Here is a 14,004-nt window from a genome sequence, read left to right as displayed (position 1 = left end):
TGTAAGTTATAGTTAGCCTCCCATTAGGTATATAAATTGAGACAAGCAGTTTTGTAGACAATGAAAAACACTGGGCAATCCAGAAGTCAATAGTGGTTTGTTGAATGAATGAATTCATTCACAATTTTGATTTTGGAGTGAATAACAAGTTTTTGCTAGAAACAGATTCATCTTCCCAGTTAGATTTTCTTTTGTCTGGTAATAGATTTTTGGACTGCGTCAGGGAGCAAGCTGTGCATTTGGTTGATTTGGGGAACAGACTGCTCTTTCTATTTTTTTTTTTTTTTTCCTGTATTGAGGACTGGGAAATTTTGCCTTAACTTCAACCCAAGTCTGTGGGCATCATGCAACCTAAAACATCTGCTTGGACTGAGCCACTTGTGGTGACCCGGGATTGTTGGGATTTCCTGAACACACCACACAGCAGCATACACTGTCTGGGCATATAGCAACTATCAGTGAATTTGAGAGCCTCAGACACTCCCCATGCAGATGAATACATATTCTGTTTGGTTCGCTGGAGTACACCTTCCTAATTCTGCAGTTTTGGAAGCTTGGTTCAAAATAGCACGGCCACCCTTTTTGTTTGTTTGTTTGTTTTTCTCATAAAACCTTGTGCTTTGAAGACAAACAGAAATTCATATTCAATGTATCTCATGTTTCACAACTACCAATAGCAAGGCTGGAAAAGAGTTTTGGGGAGAGTAATGCCACTAGAGGAGAAACGAGAAAAAAGCCTTGCAATGCAGCCACCTTAGAAATGCCAAAAAATGGGGACAGTGTAGACAGGCAACTATCTAAGGACAGAGAGCAGAGAGATATCCACCTCCCTAAAAACTCTGTACCATGCAACCACGGTAGGAGCAGACAAAGGACAAAGTTTGCTGAAAAAGAGCCTTTTAAATGGATCTTTTGTGAGTCAGTCTCCTTTCCCCTCCCATTTTCCTCATTTTCTCTAGACAAAGTGGTCTGACATTTCTACGATCACACCTAACCCCCTCTCTCACTTGGGTTTTCCCTTGGGGAGTGAAGAGAACTTCTAGTTGGACCTAGAAAAGTAGGTCCAGCTTTGACTAGACAGGCCTTTGTTAGTAATGTCTCTGCTTTTTAATATGCTGTCTAGGTTGGTCACAACTTTTCTTCCAAGGAGCAAGTGTCTTTTAATTTCTTGCCTGCAGTCACCATCTGCAGTAATTTTGGATCCCCCAAAAATAAAGTCTCTCATTGTTTTCCCATCTATTTGCCATGAAGTATTGGGACCATATGCCATGATCTTAGTTTTCTGAATGTTGAGCTTTAAGCCAACTTTTTCACCTTCCTCTTTCACTTTCAAGAGGCTCTTTAGTTCTTTCTCACTTTCTGCCGTAAGGGTGGTGTCATCTGCATATCTGAGGTTATTGATATTTCTCAGGGCAATCTTGATTCCAGCTTGTGATTCCTCCAGCCCAGAGTTTCTCATGATGTACTCTGCATATAAGTTAAATAAGCAGGGTGACAATATACAGCCTGACATACTCCTTTTCCTATTTGGAACCAGTCTGTTGTTCCATATCCAGTTCTAATTGTTGCTTCTTGACCCGCATACAGATTTCTCAGGAGACAGGTCAGGTGGTCTGGTATTCCCATCTCTTTTAGAATTTTCCACAGTTTGTCATAATACACACAGTCAAAGGCTTTGGCATAGTCAATAAAGCAGAAATAGATGTTTTTCCAGAACTCTCTTGCTTTCTCGATTATCCAACGGATGTTGGCAATTTGATCTCTGTTTCCTTTGCTTTTTCTAAATCCTGCTTGAACATCTGGAAGTTCATGGTTAATGTACTGCTGAAGCCTGGCTTGGAAAATTTGGAGCATTACTTTGCTCGCGTGTAAGATGAGTGCAATTGTGCAGTAGTTTGAACATTCTTTGGCATTGCCTTTCTTTGGGATTGGAATGAAAACTGACTTTTTCCAGTCCTGTGGCCACTGCTGAGTTTTCCAAATTTGCTGGCATGTTGAGTGCAGCACTTTCACAGCATCATCTTTTAGGATCTGAAATAGCTTAACTGGAATTCCATCACCTCCACCAGCTTTGTTTGTAGTGATGCTTCCTAAGGCTCACTTGACTTTGCATTCCAGGATGTCCGGCTCTAGGTGAGTGATCATACCATAGTGATTATCTGGGTCATGAAGTTCTTTTTTGTATAGTTCTTCTGTGTATTCTTGTCACCTCTTCTTAATATCTTCTGCTTCTGTTAGGTCCATACCATTTCTGTCCTTTATTTGCCCATCTTTGCATGAAAAGTTCCCTTGGTATCTCTAATTTTCTTGAAGAGATCTCTAGTCTTTCCCATTATATTGTTTTCTTCTATTTCTTTCATTGATCACTGAGGAAGGCTTTCTTATCTCTCCTTGCTATTCTTTGGAACTCTGCATTCAAATGGGTATTTCTTTCCTTTTCTTCTTTGCCTTTCACTTCCCTTCTTTTCACAGCTATTTGTAAGGCCTCCTCAGACAACCATTTTGCCTTTTTGCATTTGTTTTTCTTGGGGATGGTATTGATCACTGTCTCCTGTACAATGTCACGAACCTCTGTCCATAGTTCTTCAGGCACTCTATCAGATCTAATCCCTTGAATCTATTTGTCACTTCCACTGTATATTTGTAAGGGATTTGATTTAGGTCATACATGAATGGTCTCATGGTTTTCCCTCCTTTCTTCAACTTAAGTCTGAATTTGACAATAAGGAGTTCATGCTCTGAGCTACAGTCAGCTTCCAGTCTTGTTTTTGCTGACTGTATAGAGCTTCTCCATCTTCTTCTGCAAAGAATATAGTCAATGTGATTTTGGTATTGACCATTTGGTGATATCCATGTGTAGAGTCTTCTCTTGTGTTGTTGGAAGAGGGTATTTGCTATGACCAGTGCATTCTCATGGCAAAACTCTATTAGCCTTTGCCCTGTTTCATTCTGTACACCATGGTCATACTTGCCTGTTATTCCAGGTGTTTCTTGACTTCCTACTTTTGCATTCCAGTCCCCTATAATGAAAAGGAGCTCTTTTTTGGGTGTTAGTTCTAGAAGGTCTTGTAGGTCTTCATAAAACCATTCAACTTCAGCATCTTCAGCATTACTAGTCAGGGCTTAGAGTTGGATTACTGTGATATTGAATGGTTTGCCTTGGAAATGAACAGAGATCATTCTGTCATTCTTGAGATTGCAACAAAGTCTTGCTTTTAGTTCCTATAATATATGTGGGAAATTCCTTTCTGTTTTTGCTTCAAAACCTTCTCCATACCAATAGTGCTGAGTAAAACTACAGTCAGCACCCCTACCCCAAGGCCAATTCTATTCCTGAAAAGAAACATTATTTTCAAAATTTAGGGGACTTCTTTTTTCTACCATCTTGTGAAGGAAGAAGATAACAAGACAGAAATAATCCATCATAATCTGTTCAAATAACAAAGCATTCTGTTCTCCATGCAATCATTTTTAACCCGAACCATAAGTGAAAATGACAGCTGTCATAGCGAGCTTCACATATAGAATCCCCAAGCCCAACTTATATTCCTGAGCCAAAAAATACATCTGATATGTCACCAAATCCTCCCCAGGCTCAAAGCTCAAAGGCTCTTCAAATCTCACTATACATGCTTTCTAGGGAGTTTCAATGTAGGATGAAATGAGGTCTTCAGATGGAATGATACACATGGCATCCTCAGAGAGTTCCTTTCATTCCACACAGATCATTTCCATATTGAGCATCTGCTGGGTGCTGGACATGATCACAGAGTAGTCGTGTCTATGAGTTAAGGCTGAGCAGCATGTTGGGGAGATCTGCCATTAAGATATGGGTGAAGGAAAACACATGCTCCAGATCTCAACCAGTGGGAGTCTTGGAGCACATCCTGATTCAAGTGGCTGCCACTTTTACCTTAGGAAAAAAAAAATGTCAAGGGGATATAAAGAAAAGAGGTCATTTAGAAATGTGGGGAGCAGGACAGGAGGAATTACTTCTGTGGAAGCAGTGTTGCCTATCTAGGAAGCAACACTGTGAGAGGATACCAGAGAATGAATTACATTTGAACTCAGGAAAGAGGAGAAGGAGTGAGCAAAAGCATGAGGCAGAAGAAGTCTCAAAGAAAATATAAATTATGGGGTACTCACAATAGTGCTTGTAGCAGTAATTAGTCCAGTTTGCTCGATCAGAGGAGAGAGAAGTGGTAAAAATAACAACCTTCTGTTGAGCCTTTGTATTGTTGGCATAAGAGTGAGCCCTTTTATGCATAATTTCAATGAATCTTCAAAGCAACCCCCATGAGACAGTTTCCACTGTTTGCTCCATGAGAAAACAGGAGGTTTAGAAAGATTAAGCAATTTTCCCAAGGTCATCCAAGAGGCAGAATCAGATATTTAATCCCAGAATCTATGCTCACAGTCACAACATATTCTAGAATTTGACTGTAAGAACACTTAAGCACAGAGTGAATTCTTAAGACTTTATTCTTCAAGTGTTAGGGAGCTGGTGAAGGGTTTGAACAATAATGACATCATCAATGTCATTCTTTAGGAAGGTAAAGAGATTAATAATCACAGATGAAGGGTCCAAAATGCACACACACACAAAAACACCCCCAGAACTTATATAGAGTGGAACAAAAAAAAAAGTACAGTATTCAAGAACAAAGGCTCTTTCCCAAGCTTGACTACCATTAAGGAATTGAAGCAGCCTGTGAGAGTCACCATCCCTCCCCACCCTCATTTCATGTGTGTCTCCAGGTCATCAAACTTTGGGCACCAGACCAAAGGAGGCTAGAGAGACGGGTGACTCAAATCCTCACAGGTGGCTGATGGAAGGTTTAACACACATATTACCTCAACTTTTAAAGCTGTATAGAAACAAAAATAAATCACTGGAAAAGTAGTACACAGATCGGAGATTATCTAGGGCAAATGATTCATCTCAGTGCATATTCCTACTATCTCCTGACCTCCTTTCTGCCTCAGTATTGTGAGCTGTTTATATTTTTAAAACTGACCAAAAAAGATGCACTTTTAAAATAACTTAAACAAAACAAAATGTGAGAGGTCTTCACCAGAAAAGTAAAGAGATAAGCAAATTACTTTTCAAATTTAAAAAGAATCTATTTGGTGAATTGACTATTTCAGTGCTGCCTGACATGTATGATAAAGCTCCTTAGGAAGCTCCCATTGATAAAAGACAGGCCCACATGTTCACTATCACATGTCAGCTTATTTATTTCTTGTCCATAACTGGTATCTTTCAAATCACATTCGTGGGAAATTGCCTGTTTGGTTATTGGAATTTGAAAGCTCATGAGCAGTTATTAAGCATCTTGGCAAATGTGGTCAAATGCTGTCATAAAGGAACAGGAAGATTAGATCACAGTTTATATAGTTCATTCATTTCATCACTAATAGGTCTTTATTTAGCCCCTACTTTTTGTCAGGCACTGTGCTGGGTGCTGGGGACACAAGAAGAGCAAAGCAGACTTGGTTTCTGCGTGCCTTGGACTTTTATGTTTCTGATGGGCAACCAGAGAGAAGTTAAATAATTAGGGAATTAATTGCAGCTTATGACAAGTCTTATGAAGAAAATGAAAGTACTGAATAAAAATAACTGGTGTGGGACAAAGAAGCTGGTCTGTTCCTTCCCCCCAGCGTGGCTATGTACCATACACAGTAGATCATGCTAATATGAGAAGAGGCAATACCCTGGTGCTGGCACTGCAGCAAGAGCTGACTGTACCCTGATGAGGATGCTTTGTTAGTTAAACATCTCCCTAGAAAAGGATGCACAGCAGTTTGCAAATGGCATTTCCATTCATCACTGCAGCACTTCTGAGAGGCAAGAGAGAGAGGTTCAAGCCTCATTACCTTTCCTTTAAAAAAAGAGGAAGGGCAATAACTAGAGAACTGCTGCCAGCCAAATACCAAGGAGCAAAGCAACTGTAGGGCTGATGCAGTAGCTGAGCTCAACTCCCCTGTTCCTAGCTGTTTCCACCAGACTGTTCATCCTACCCTTCAGTGTAACTTAGGAACTCACACATGGCTGGAGGTTCTGGAAATAAACCAGCTCAAACTAACTCAGCAAAAAAGGTTAATTTGTTACACCAAGAAAATTGCTCCCAGCAGTCATTCACATGAAGTTTGATTACTTAAACTTATAAAATTTCCTATGTGAGAAATCTAAAAAGTGGAATCACAGACTGAATAATTTTCTTGAATATTTTGCCTGGTTTTTTCCCCTCTTTTACAACAACAACAACAAATAATAATAATAACCTTCCATTGGGAATTTCTTTGATGTGAATCACAGTTACCATATCCAACGGAATTTATTATAAGGCAAAGTCATCATGAATCCCACATCCAGAAGAAAAAATCCAGTTATTCAAATAACCAAAGAACACTAGAGAATCATAGATGAGTGTCTAAAAGGGATGAAGTAGAATCAAAGAACAGTTAAAAACCTGTAAGATTCCAGACATGGTTTGAAGCCAAGAAAAGTAAAGTAACCTATCAAAGGTTGTATAGCTATTGAGTCAGAACTCAAATTCCAGTTTCTTGGTTCTCAATCCAGTGCTCTGTTGCAGGTATTAGAAACTCTACTCAATAGTCAACACATCCCTGGGACACAGTGAAGAGATAATGTGGCTTAAGAAAGTCAAGGACATACTATTTATCACATATCAAGACAACAACCTGTAGGTAAGCAGGGCAATGACTCCATTAATGAAATGCTTAATATTTTTTACATTAAAAAACTTTTGCCACAATTAAGACATACACAAAAGCTACAAAACTAGTACAAAAAAATTCCCAGATACTTTTCACCCAGATACACCAAATGATAACATTTTACTACATTTGTTTTATTCTTTCTATTTCTCTCTTCTGAACTATTTGTTTCTTATATGATGTTCCTTCATCCTTAAATAATTCAGTGTGCAGTTCTTAAAAATAAGAAAATTCTTCAAGTATTCTAACCACAAAAAACAATAATATTCTTGTACATAACCACAGTACAATTTATAAAATCAGGACCATTAATACTGAGAAAATACTATTTATCTAAACCCTTGTTCAGATTTTTCAGTTGCCTTAATAATGTTCTTTATAGAAAAATAAAAACTCAAGATCATGTATTTCATTTAGTTTTCATGTATTTTTAGTCTCCTTTATTCTGGAATAGTTCTTGAAATCTTACTTTGTAATCCATGACATTGACTTTTATTTTAAGAGGACAGGCCAGTTATTTTATAGACTGTCCTTTAATTTGGTTCTGTCACTTTTTTTCATGATTAGATTTAAGTTATGCTGCTTTGGCAGGAATACACTGAGATCCTCTCAATTAATCCTGTCGAAAGGCACATAAATATGTCCCATTGACCAATTAAATAATTTGATTAAGGTGATGTCTATCAGATTTCTCCACTGTCAAGCTATTCTTTTACCCTTTGTAATGACCTTGTAGAGAAATACTTTGAGACTATGTAAACTCCTGTTTTTCCTTGGTTTTAGCATCCACTGAACTTTCTTGCTTGAATCAGTTATTAGTATAATGTTTGCCAAATAATAATTTTGAGATTCTATCCTCCCTTCTTCATTCGGTAGTTGGATTTGGCTGTAAGGAAGGACTTTCTCTTCTTATTTATTTGTTTGTTGATTGTTTATCAGTGGACTGGTGGATTCTTACTTTATTCAATAGGTTGTGATCGTTTATAATCATTATTTACTCTCTAGATTTGGCTAGTGGGAGTTCCTTCAAGTTGGCTCCCATGTTCTTTTGACCTACTCTCATCATTTTAGAGTACTCAAAGATTCAGTCTTCTAAGCATTTACAGATATTAAGCAGCTGAGCTAAGAAGACGACCCTGAGATTTGAATGCAAGTATAGATCTTCCTTGACTTGCTTTGGGGTTATGTCCCAATAAACCCATCATAAGTTGAAAACATTGCAAGTTTAAAGTACGCTTCATACATCTAACCTACTGAACATCATAGATTAGCCTAGCTTACCTTACATGCATTTACAACACTTGGCTTATAGTTGGGCAAAATCATCCAACACAAAACCTATTTTATAATAAAGTATTGAGTATCTTCTGTAATGTAGTGAATACTATACTGGAAGTGAAAAACAGAGTGCTTGTCTGAGTATGCAATGGTTGTTTATTCTTGTGAGTGGTTGACCAGGAGATGCAGTTCACTAAAGCTGCTCAAAATCAAGAGAAAATACCACATATCGCTAACCTGGGAAAAGATCAAAATTCAAAATACAATTTCTACTGAATGTATATCACTTTCACACCAGCGTAATGTAGAATAATCATAAGCTGGGGACCACATGTATTTGAATTTGGGAGAATATTCCAGGAAATAGGGTGTCGTAAAATAGGAAAAGGTAAGGAAACCAGGAAAGGGTATATTAATGAGCAAGTAATTAATGTGGATAGCTAGAGCAAAGCCCTGCTTGGGAAAATCTGGAAACTGTACAGAATGTATGCTCAGAGCCATCTCACTCAAGGAGTGGTAGAATTGGGGTATGATACACTGAGATAGGCAGAATTATGGCCCCCAAATATATCCACGTTCTATTGACCAGAACCTGTGGATATGTTGTTACTTTACAAATGGGATGTGCTGGTGTTATAAAATTAAGGAAGGACATTGAGATGAGGAGATTATCCTGGATTATCCAAATGGATCCAGTATAACCCTAATAAGGTGGTGAGAGAGTTGAAGTCAGATAAGAAAATATGACCATGGAAGCTGAGGTCAAAGTAATTTGAGGCCACAAATCAAAGAAGTTTAAAAGCTAGAAAAAGTGAGGGACAATTCTCCCCTAGGTCTTTGAAGAGGAGCACAGCCCTGCTAATACCTTGATTTAGTTCCATTGGACTTGTGTTACAGAGTCCTGACCTTCAAAACCATAAGATAATACATTTGTGTTTATTTGAGTTTGTGGTAATTTGATGAAGAGGAAACCAATACATGTACCAACTCTTGTAATCAGTTGTTGGTTAGGGACTGCTCCTGGGCTGATAATGCCCTGGTACTTCGGTTTAAAGGCAGATGAGTTCACTAAAGTCATCAAAACAAGCCTTCAGGCAGAGAGAAACATGTAGGCTTCTACACCTCAGGTTGGTGTACCTCCAACAACGTAATAAGGGCGGGGCACCCACTCCCTCTATTGTTATCACCAAACCCCAGCCTATCTCCTAACCCCTTCCCAGGGCAGCAAACACTGTGTCTCCCACCACAACAATTCAATCAGTAAATAAACAGTGGGGAATATTATGAAAAGGGGCAGAAGAAGAACTCTTGGCCATGCCTCTCCGGTGATCTCATCTTGCGATGTTATTTTCTTGCTAAGGATTCTTCAAATTTTGAGATAAATGGCCTTGTCTGTTACCAACTGGAAAAGGCCCCAGATAAGGACAGTTCAGTTCAATTGCTCAATTGTGTCTGACTCTTTGCAACCCCATGGACTGCAGCACACCAGGCCTCCCAGTCCATTACCGACTCACGGAATTTACTCAAAACTCATGTCTATTGAGTCAGTGATGCCATCCAACCATCTCATCCTCTGTCATCCCATTCTCCTCCTCTACACCTTCAATCTTTTCCAGCATCAGGGTCTTTTCCAATGAGTCAGTTCTTCGCATCAGGTGGCCAAAGTATTGGAGTTTCAGCTTCAGCATCAGTCCTTCCAATGAACATTCAGAACTGATTTCCTTTAGGATGGACTGGTTGGATCTCCTGCAGTCCAAGGGACTCTCAAGAGTCTTCTCCAACACCACAGTTGAAAAGCATCAATTCTTCAGCGCTCAGCTTTCTTTATAGTCCAACTCTCACATCCATACATAACTACTGGAAACCATATTTTGACTAGACAGACCTTTGTTGGCAAAGTATGCTTTTTAATATGCTATCTAGGTTGGTCATAACTTTTCTTTGAAGGAGCAAGCGTCTTTTAATTTCATGGCTGCAGTCACCATCTGCAGTGATTTTGGAGCCTAAAAAAAATAAAGTCTGTCACTGTTTCCACTGTTTCCCCATCTATTTGCCATGAAGTGATGGGACCAGATGCCATGATCTTAGTTTTCTGAATGTTGGGTTTTAAGCCAACTTTTTCACTCTCCTCTTTCATTCATCAAGAGGCTCTTTAGTTCTTTGCTTTCTGCCATAAGGGTGGTGTCATCTGCATATCTGAGGTTACTGATATTTCTCCCAGCAATCTTGATTCCAGTTTGTGATTCATCCAGCCAAGCATTTCTCATGATGTTCTCTGCATATAAATTAAATAAGCAGGGTGACAATATACAGCCTAGAGGACAGGGAATTGTAATTTACTGGTGTCACTGATAAAATTTCACTTTACAACATTTTCTGCAAGGTTTAATACTAAGTATCACAGATGAAACAAAATGTTAGTTTACAAACATCTACAGAACAATGGACAGAGAGCCTGTCGGGCTACAGTCATGGGGTCGCCAAGAGTCAGACATGACTGAGTAAGTAACGTGTTCACTGTTTTTCACTTTTTTCCACAGAGCAAGCTCATGAAAAGTGAAGGCTCTCAGTTTATGCAGAGTCACAAATGGAGACTGTAAAAATATTCTAAAAAATATTGGAGAATGTTACTATTTGGCACTGTTCATAGAAGGAAATATAGAATCTAAGCAGTATATATGGATATGGAGGATATGTAGAAATTGAAGTTCTTGTCCATTGCTGGTGGGAACATAAAATGGTGCTGTGGAAAATAGCCTGGAAGTTCCTCAAAAGATTAAATATAGAATTATCATACGACCCAGAAATTCTGTCCTTAGATATACATACTCTCAAGAAAAAAACACAGGCCCACACAAAAACTTATAATGAATATTCAAAGCAACATTATCGTAGCCAAAAAATGGAAACCACTCAAATGTCCATTAATTTATGAATGGATAACAAAATGTGTATGTGCTAGTCACTCAGTTGTGTCTGATTCTTTGCACCCCTATGGACTCTAACCCTCCAAGCTCCTCTGTCCTTGGGATTCTTCAGGCAAGAATACTGGCATAGGTTGCCAGTTCCTTCTCCAAATAAAATGTGGTGTATATTATAATAAAATATTATTCTTCCATAAAAAGGAATGAAGTACTGGTCCATGATGGTACATGGCTAAACCTTAATAACATTAAGTGAGAGAAGCTATTCACAAAGGGACATCAATTATACAATTCTATTTATATGAAAAGTCAAGAATAGGCCAATCCTTTGGGGAAAAAAAATCTATAGCAAGTAGATTAGTGGTAGTCAGAGGCTGGGGGATGGAGGGGAGAATAGGGGTGACTGCTAATGGGTATAACATTTCTTTAGGGGTGATGAAAACACTCCACAATTAGTGGAGATGGCTGCACAGCTTTGTGAATATACTAAAATTAAAAACGCCAAAGTGTATACTTTTAAAAGGTAAATTTTATGGTACATGAATTATATCTCAATCAAAATATATAAAAAACAAGAGAGAGAGAATAAATGATATACTGCTGCTGCTAAGTCGCTTCAGTCGTGTCCGACTCTGTGCGACCCATAGACGGCAGCCCACCAGGCTTCCCGTCCCTGGGATTCTCCAGGCAAGAACACTGGAGTGGGTTGCCATTTCCTTCTCCAATGCATGAAAATGAAAAGTGAAAGTGAAGTCGCTCAGTCGTGTCCGACTCTAGCGACCCCATGGACTGCAGCCTACCAGGCTCCTCTGTCCATGGGATTTTCCAGGCAAGAGTACTGGAGTGGGATGCCATTGCCTACTACTTTATTTCAAAGATTGAAATACATAATTACATAGTAATTATGATATGTATAACACATTATGGCTCTTCGAAAAATGCTGCTAAATTTTAATTAATAAAGCATGCTATTTTCCAGAAATCCCTGAAGGAGAAGATGTACTTGTGATTGGAAATTTTCTACTGAATCTTGTTTCTAAGTCAATTAAGTTCATGTTATTATCTACCCAGCACCAGCCTGACTCTAGGTGAGGATTTAAGAAGAGTAGAGGGAATATTATCAGAGCATATTATACTTTTGCTTAAAAACCACCAGTAACTTACCATTCCCTATAGCATAGTCTCCTGGAGGAGGGCATGACAACCTACTCCAGTATTTTTGCTGGGAGAATTCCAAGGACAGAGGAGACAGGCAGGTTGCAGTCCATAGGATTGCATAGAGTTGGACACGACTGAAGTGACTTAACACACACACATAACTTAGGCTATCTTTCTAGTATGCCGTATCACACCCTTCACAATCTGGTCTATTTCCATAGCCTCTTTGCCCACCACTCCCCAAGAGGCTCCCTCCCTCCAGGTATCCCACTTCATCCTCACACCTCCTTAACTTGCATGCCATACCATCTTTTTTGCATGGCTAAAACCCATCCCTCTGTATGAATGCTCCTCACCTTCCACCCTGTCTGGGAAGGAGAACTGGGTAACACCTGTTAATACACATCCTCATCCACCTATGAGGATGTGTATTCAAAGGAGTGCTTGGTCTCCACTCCTGATCTGCTAGAGTTGGGACCGTTAGTTTATTCTGTGTATCTTGGTTCCTGGCGCATGTGTGACACATAGAACACATTCTGCAAACATCTGTTAGCTGAATGCAAGAATGAACATTTGGATGAGATTTCTACAAATCTAATTTAGAAGGCAAGAGAAGTGTGATCTATTATCCAAACTCCTCATCTGACAGCAACCAGACTTGCCTTACCATTCTGGCCCCATCCTTCACTCGCTGTGTGAACTTAGGCAAGTCATTTGCATTACCCAGGCCTTGATTTCCACATTTGAAACTGAGGAACTTGGACAAATGGTGTGCAATGTGTTTTTCAATTCTAACTTTCTAAAATCTTAGAATTTTAGGCAATCTTGCAGCTGAGAAATACCTAGACAGCACAAAGTCAAATATTAAATTTTTTAATCGAGATTCCTACATCTGAGGTTCAGAGGAGGAAAGAATAGATGGGGAAATTTTGCAGAAAGGCAAAGAAAACATCAAACAAACCTTTTCTATCACCTGCTAGGATCTGCTTCACATTAAACCATGTATATAGAAATAAGTCCAGCTGCACATTACTGTCTCTAATAATTCTATTCTTCCAATTCTTCTTTCATGCTTTGCTCCTTTCCCCCTCTTTCTCTAGAAACACAGTACTCCTGAGAGTTGAAAATTAAGTTTTCAAGAAGAAATAAAAAGAAGTAACTTTATTTTGCCTAAAGAAACCAAGTTGAGAGGCAGCAATAACTGTACACTGTTAAGAACAGATAGCAGGTTTCTTCACTGCAGTTTCATCAAATCCCATTTTTCAGCAAAATGATCTACAAAGTTGGGCTCTAGAAACATGAATTAAAGATGCTCAAGACAAGAGTGCTGCATTTAAAGCCCTCATTTTAATTGCAAAGTTTTTAGGAGTACAGGCTCTGGAGGCAAACAGCCTAGGGTCAAACATAGGCTCTGCTGCTTACCTTGGACAAGAATTTAACCTCTTTGAGTCTTAACTTCTCTCAAAAATGAAGATAATTATAGTAATTACCTCCATAGGATACTACTATAAAAATCTAAGAGATAATATTAATATATGTAAAACAATCAGCAACCTATAAGCATAGCTGATATTTCTCAAACATGTAATAATTTTAAAGGAAATAACATATTCTCAGACATATAGTCTTTTCCTATTAAACTGTTAGGCTACAAGATTGCCATTCTAGAGACTTTTTTTTTTTTTCTATTTGAGATCCATATAAAAGTTTCATATGTGGACAATGGCAAAATTTTATGGACACAAATTATAAAAATATCAGTTTAGACAGACTTTTGAGGAAAATTTTATTAAAAGATGAATAAAATGCTAGTATTAGGGCTTCTCAGGTGATACAGTGGTAAAGAATCTGCCTGTCAGTGCAGAAGACACAAGAGACACAGGTTCAATACCTGGGTCGAGAA

The 14,004-nt window shown here is 38.6% G+C and overlaps 2 long non-coding RNA genes across 2 annotated transcripts in view; both read right to left on the bottom strand.

Moving 5' to 3' along the window:
- Positions 1-14,004, bottom strand: part of LOC104975528 (uncharacterized) — a 196,520-nt gene that overhangs the window by 129,907 nt on the left and 52,609 nt on the right. The gene's annotated exons all lie outside the window — the stretch shown is intronic.
- LOC132343491 (uncharacterized) overlaps positions 1-14,004 on the bottom strand; it is a 43,044-nt gene that overhangs the window by 6,228 nt on the left and 22,812 nt on the right. The window contains exon 1 of the long non-coding RNA XR_009492354.1: positions 4,147-14,004. This exon is cut by the window's right edge and continues 22,812 nt beyond it. This is a non-coding gene — a long non-coding RNA (uncharacterized lncRNA). The remainder of the gene's footprint in view (positions 1-4,146) is intronic.

The sequence above is a fragment of the Bos taurus genome, chromosome 22, assembly GCF_002263795.3.
Source record: "Bos taurus isolate L1 Dominette 01449 registration number 42190680 breed Hereford chromosome 22, ARS-UCD2.0, whole genome shotgun sequence".
In the NCBI taxonomy this organism is placed as follows: Eukaryota; Metazoa; Chordata; class Mammalia; order Artiodactyla; family Bovidae; genus Bos; species Bos taurus.
This window is presented reverse-complemented; position numbering and strand designations above follow the sequence as displayed.